General features: G+C 41.4%; 3 non-coding genes across 3 annotated transcripts; all 3 read right to left on the bottom strand.

The window, feature by feature from the left end:
- Positions 1-2,355: 2,355 nt before the first annotated feature.
- TRNAE-UUC (transfer RNA glutamic acid (anticodon UUC)) lies at positions 2,356-2,427 on the bottom strand. Its single transcript has one exon. It is a non-coding gene; the product is annotated as a tRNA-Glu (tRNA).
- Positions 2,428-4,641: 2,214 nt separating this feature from the next.
- Positions 4,642-4,713, bottom strand: TRNAE-UUC (transfer RNA glutamic acid (anticodon UUC)). Its single transcript has one exon. It is a non-coding gene; the product is annotated as a tRNA-Glu (tRNA).
- A 495-nt stretch (positions 4,714-5,208) lies between these two features.
- On the bottom strand, positions 5,209-5,280 carry TRNAE-UUC (transfer RNA glutamic acid (anticodon UUC)). The gene has a single exon. It is a non-coding gene; the product is annotated as a tRNA-Glu (tRNA).
- Positions 5,281-6,000: the final 720 nt, after the last annotated feature.

Genomic DNA, 6,000 nt, shown 5'->3' with positions numbered 1-6,000 from the left:
TGTTAAGTATTTTTGTTGCAAAGTGAAAATCTACCAGAAACATTTTTCATTGAAAAACACGTGTCAGTCTTTGAATGGCGGCAGTAGCTAAGATAAAGATGCATTCCCATACCAGGAGTCGAACCCAGGCCACCTGGGTGAGAACCAGGAATCCTAACCGCTAGACCATATGGGAAAAGATGCACTAATGTCTCAGTGACATTATGAAAAAAAAAAGTTTTCTGCTATGCACAATAAACTTCTGCAGATCTGCAGGTACAACTTGTCTCGTTAGCGCAGTAGGTAGCGTGTCAGTCTCATAATCTGAAGGTCGTGAGTTTGAGCCTCACACGGGGCACTGTTCCCTCCTTTTCTCGAGAGATTTTGTCACCAACTTAGAACTTTTCCATTCAATTATACAACTTTTTCCATTAGAAAGGAAATGGGAATCCAAATAACTTACCGGACCCATGAGTTGTTGTGTCCCTTGACACTTTAGTGTAAAAAGGGGTGGTTGAGAATGAGTTGAGCTACGAATCCAAATTGAATCTTGTGTGAAGGGTCAGAATGAAGTGCCAAAACGCGGGCATTCAGCATTTTTGCCTGAAAAAAACAAATCCTACTTGAAATACGTTTGACTAAAAAACACGCATCAGTTTTTGAATGCTGGCAACGGTGCAGGAAAGGATGCATTCCCATAACAGGAGTCGAACCCAGGCCGCCTGTGTGAAAACCAGGAATCCTAACCGCTAGACCATATGGGAGAAGATGTACTGCCAGCTCACCTACAATATGAAAAAAAAGAGGTGTACTGCTTTGCACAAGCAACTTCCGCAGATTATTGCGTGCATTTTGCCTCATTAGCGCAGCAGTTAGTGCGTCAGTCTCGTAAGCTGAAGGTCGTGAGTTCGATTCTCACATGGGGCACTGGTACCGTGTTTCCTTAACTGATTTTGCCACCATCTTGGCTAGAGAGTCACAGCTCTTTTCCATTCAGTAGCAAAACATCACCAATTGATGGAAGGGGAGCTCCAATGACAAACAGGGATAAAGGCTTGTTGAGTCCCTTAACACCCAGGAATTAAAAGTGAGAGATATGAATGGTTTGAGATATGACATCAAATAAGCTTTTGTGCAAATAAATATCCAAAAAATCTGGTGGTCTGTATTTTTGGCTGCAAAGAGCAGTTTCAACCTAAACTGATTCTGTCTGCAAGGCACGTGTCGGCTTTGGAATGTGGACACTAGTCCCAAAAAAAAAGTCTCTCCCATAGCAGGAATAGAACCAGTCAACCAGGAATACTAACTAAGTCTTTCTCCACATGGTGTAAGCAGTACAGTAAACAGCAAGACAGGTGTAAAAAAAAAAAAGAGTGTTTTGCTTTGAATACAAAACATCAACATTACAAGAGCTGAAACACGCTACATGGTCAAGGTTTTTGGCACGTCAGTTGAATAATTTGAAGATCATGAGTTTTTTGCTCACACGTGGCATCCTCCTTTTCTCAAGAGATTTTGTCACTAACTCTGAACTTTCCAATTCAGTTCTAAACTGTTTCCGATTAGAAAGAACATGGGAGCCCTAATGACAGACAGGACACATGGCTTCTTGAGTCCCTTGACACTTTTGTGTAAAACTGTGTAGTTGAAAAAGGCTTAAGCTATGAAACAAAAGGAAATCTTTTGCAAAAGTCATAATGCATAATGTTAAGTACTTTAGTTGCAAAGTGAAAATCTACCAGAAACATTTTTGATTGAAAAACACGTGTCAGTCTTTGAATGGTGCCAGTAGCTAAGATAAAGATGCATTCCCATACCGGGAGTCAAACCCAGGACACCTGGGTGAGAACCAGAAATCCTAACCGCTAGACCATACGGGAAAAGATGCACTAATGTCTCAGTGACATTATGAAAAAAAAAAGTTTTCTGCTATGCACAATAAACTTCTGCAGATCTGCAAGTACAACTTGCCTCGTTAGCGCAGTAGGTAGTGCGTCAGTCTCATAATCTGAAGGTTGTGAGTTCGAGCCTCACACGGGGCACTGTTGCCTCCTTTTCTCGAGAGATTTTGTCACCAATTTAGAACTTTTCCATTCAATTCTACAACTTTTTCCATTAGAAAGGAAATGGGAATCCAAATAACTTACCGGACCCATGAGTTGTTGAGTCCTTTGACACTTTAGTGTAAAAAGGGGTGGTTGAGAATGAGTTGAGCTACGAATCCAAATTGAATCTTGTGTGAAGGGTCAGAATGACGTGCGAAAACGTGGGCGTTCAGCATTTTTGCTTGAAAAAAACAAATCCTACTTGAAATACGTTTGACTAAAAAACACGCGTCAGTTTTTGAATGTTGGCAACTGTGCAGAAAAGGATGCATTCCCATACAGGGAGTCAAACCCGGGCCACCTGGGTGAAAACCAGGAATCCTAACCGCTAGACCATATGGGAGAAGACATACTGCCAGCTCACTTACAATATGAAAAAAAAGAGGTGTACTGCTTTGCACAAGCAACTTCCGCAGATTATTACGTGCATTTTGCCTCGTTAGCGCAGCAGGTAGCGCGTCAGTCTCGTAATCTGAAAGTCGTGAGTTCGATTCTCACATGGGGCACTGGTACCGTGTTTCCTTAACTGATTTTGCCACCATCTTGGCTAGAGAGTCACAGCTCTTTTCCATTCAGTAGCAAAACATCACCAATTGATGGAAGGGGAGCTCCAATGACAAACAGGGACAAAGGCTTGTTGAGTCCCTTAACACCCAGGAATTAAAAGTGAGAGATATGAATGGTTTGAGATATGACATCAAATAAGCTTTTGTGCAAATAAATATCCAAAAAATCTGGTGGTCTGCATTTTTGTCTGCAAAGAGCAGTTCCAACCTAAACTGATTCTGTCTGCAAGGCACGTGTCGGATTTGGAATGTGGACACTAGTCCCAAAAAAAAAGTCTCTCCCATAGCAGGAATCGAACCAGTCAACCAGGAATACTAACTAAGTCTTTCTCCACATGGTGTAAGCAGTACAGTAAACAGCAAGACAGGTGTAAAAAAAAAAAAAAAGAGTGTTTTGCTTTGAATACAAAACATCAACATTACAAGAGCTGAAACACACTACATGGTCAAGGTTTTTGGCACGTCAGTTGAATAATTTGAAGGTCATGAGTTTTTTGCTCACACGTGGCATCCTCCTTTTCTCAAGAGATTTTGTCACTAACTCTGAACTTTCCAATTCAGTTCTAAACTGTTTCCGATTAGAAAGAACATGGGAGCCCTAATGACAGACAGGACACATGGCTTGTTGAGTCCCTTGACACATTTGTGTAAAACTGTGTAGTTGAAAAAGGCTTAAGCTATGAAACAAAAGGAAATCTTTTGCAAAAGTCATAATGCATCGCCAATGTTAAGTATTTTTGTTGCAAAGTGAAAATCTACCAGAAACATTTTTGATTGAAAAACACGTGTCAGTCTTTGAATGGTGGCAGTAGCTAAGATAAAGATGCATTCCCATACCGGGAGTCGAACAAAGGCCACCTGGGTGAGAAAAAGGAATCCTAACCGCTAGACCATATGGGAAAAGATGCACTAATGTCTCAGTGACATTATGAAAAAAAAAAGTTTTCTGCTATGCACAATAAACTTCTGCAGATCTGTAGGTACAACTTGCCTCGTTAGCGCAGTAAGTAGCGCGTCAGTCTCATAATCTGAAGGTTGTGAGTTCGAGCCTCACACGGGGCACTGTTCCCTCCCTTTCTCGAGAGATTTTGTCACCAACTTAGAACTTTTCAATTCTACAACTTTTTCCATTTGAAAGGAAATGCGAATCCAAATAACTTACCGGACCCATGAGTTGTTGAGTCCCTTGACACTTGAAAAGGTACAAAGGAGGGCAACAAAATTAATAAAGGGAATGGAGGGACTGCAATACCCTGAGAGGTTGGCAAAACTAGGACTATTCAGCTTGGAAAAGAGAAGGTTGAGGTGGGACATAATAAATGTGTACAAATATGTTAGGGGACAGTATAGAGATCTTGCCCGGGATTTGTTCAAAAGGAGGGATATTACAGTAACAAGAGGGCACTCACTAAGACTGGAAGAGAAAAGGTTTCAGCACCAGCATAGTAAGGTGTTCTTTACGGTAAGAGCAGTGAGAATATGGAATTCACTGAGTGAGGAGACGGTAATGTCGGATTCACTACACCAGTTCAAGAGGGGACTGGATGCATTTCTAGATACCAGGCAGATTTCAGCATATACTTAAAAATAAAATAAAATAGTAGGTTGATACAGGGATTTATTCTGACTGCTGGTTTCAGAGTCGGGAGGGAATTTTTCCTCAGGTGAAGATTGGCTAAATCATTTGGGGTTTTTGCCCTCCTCTGGATCAACTTTAGCAATTACAGAACTAACAGGTCGAACTTGATGGACGCAAGTCTTTAATCGGCTTTACAAACTATACTATACTATACTTTAGTGTAAAAAGGGGTGGTTGAGAATGAGTTGAGCTACGAATCCAAATTAAATCTTGTGTGAAGGGTCAGAATGAAATGCCAAAACGCGGGCGTTCAGCATTTTTGCCTGAAAAAAACAAATCCTACTTGAAATACATTTGACTTAAAAACATGCGTCAGTTTTTGAATGTTGGCAACGCTGCAGAGAAGGATGCGCTCCCATACTGGGAGTCGAACCCGGGCCGCCTGGGTGAAAACCAGGAATCCTAACCGCTAGATCATATGGGAAAAGATGCACTAATGTCTCAGTGACATTATGAAAAAAAAAAGTTTTCTGCTATGCACAATAAACTTCTGCAGATCTGTAGGTAAACTTGCCTTGTTAGCGCAGTAGGTAGCGCGTCAGTCTCATAATCTGAAGGTCGTGAGTTCGAGCCTCACACGGGGCACTGTTACCTCCTTTTCTCGAGAGATTTTGTCACCAACTTAGAACTTTTCCATTCAATTCTACAACTTTTTCCATTAGAAAGGAAATGGGAATCCAAATAACTTACCGGACCCATGAGTTGTTGAGTCCCTTGACACTTTAGTGTAAAAAGGGGTGGTTGAGAATGAGTTGAGCTGCGAATCCAAATTGAATCTTGTGTGAAGGGTCAGAATGACGTGCGAAAACGTGGGCGTTCAGCATTTATGCCTGAAAAAAACAAATCCTACTTGAAATACGTTTGACTAAAAAACACGCGTCAGTTTTTCAATGTTGGCAACGGTGCAGAAAAGGATGCGTTCCCATACCTGGAGTTGAACCCGGGCCACCTGGGTGAAAACCAGGAATCCTAACCGCTAGACCATATGGGAGAAGATGAACTGCCAGCTCACTTACAATATGAAAAAAAAGAGGTGTACTGCTTTGCACAAGCAAGTTCCGCAGATTATTACGTGCATTTTGCCTCGTTAGCGCAGCAGGTAGCGCGTCAGTCTCGTAATATGAAGGTCGTGAGTTTGATTCTCACATGGGGCACTGGTACCGTGTTTCCTTAACTGATTTTGCCACCATCTTGGCTAGAGAGTCACAGCTCTTTTCCATTCAGTAGCAAAACATCACCAATTGATGGAAGGGGAGCTCCAATGACAAACAGGGATAAAGGCTTGTTGAGTCCCTTAACACCCGGGAATTAAAAGTGAGAGATATGAATGGTTTGAGATATGACATCAAATAAGCTTTTGTGCAAATAAATATCCAAAAAATCTGGTGGTCTGCATTTTTGGCTGCAAAGAGCAGTTCCAACCTAAACTGATTCTGTCTGCAAGGCACGTGTCGGCTTTGGAATGTGGACACTAGTCCCAAAAAAAAAGTCTCTCCCATAGCAGGAATCGAACCAGTCAACCAGGAATACTAACTAAGTCTTTCTCCACATGGTGTAAGCAGTACAGTAAACAGCAAGACAGGTGTAAAAAAAAATAAAAAAAGAGTGTTTTGCTTTGAATACAAAACATCAACATTACAAGAGCTGAAACACACTACATGGTCAAAGTTTTTGGCACGTCAGTTGAATAATTTGAATATCATGAGTTTTT

Source organism: Phyllobates terribilis, unplaced genomic scaffold (genome assembly GCF_046119375.1).
Source record: "Phyllobates terribilis strain yellow unplaced genomic scaffold, ASM4611937v1 Scaffold_11__3_contigs__length_659146591, whole genome shotgun sequence".
Taxonomy (NCBI): Eukaryota; Metazoa; Chordata; class Amphibia; order Anura; family Dendrobatidae; genus Phyllobates; species Phyllobates terribilis.
This window is presented reverse-complemented; position numbering and strand designations above follow the sequence as displayed.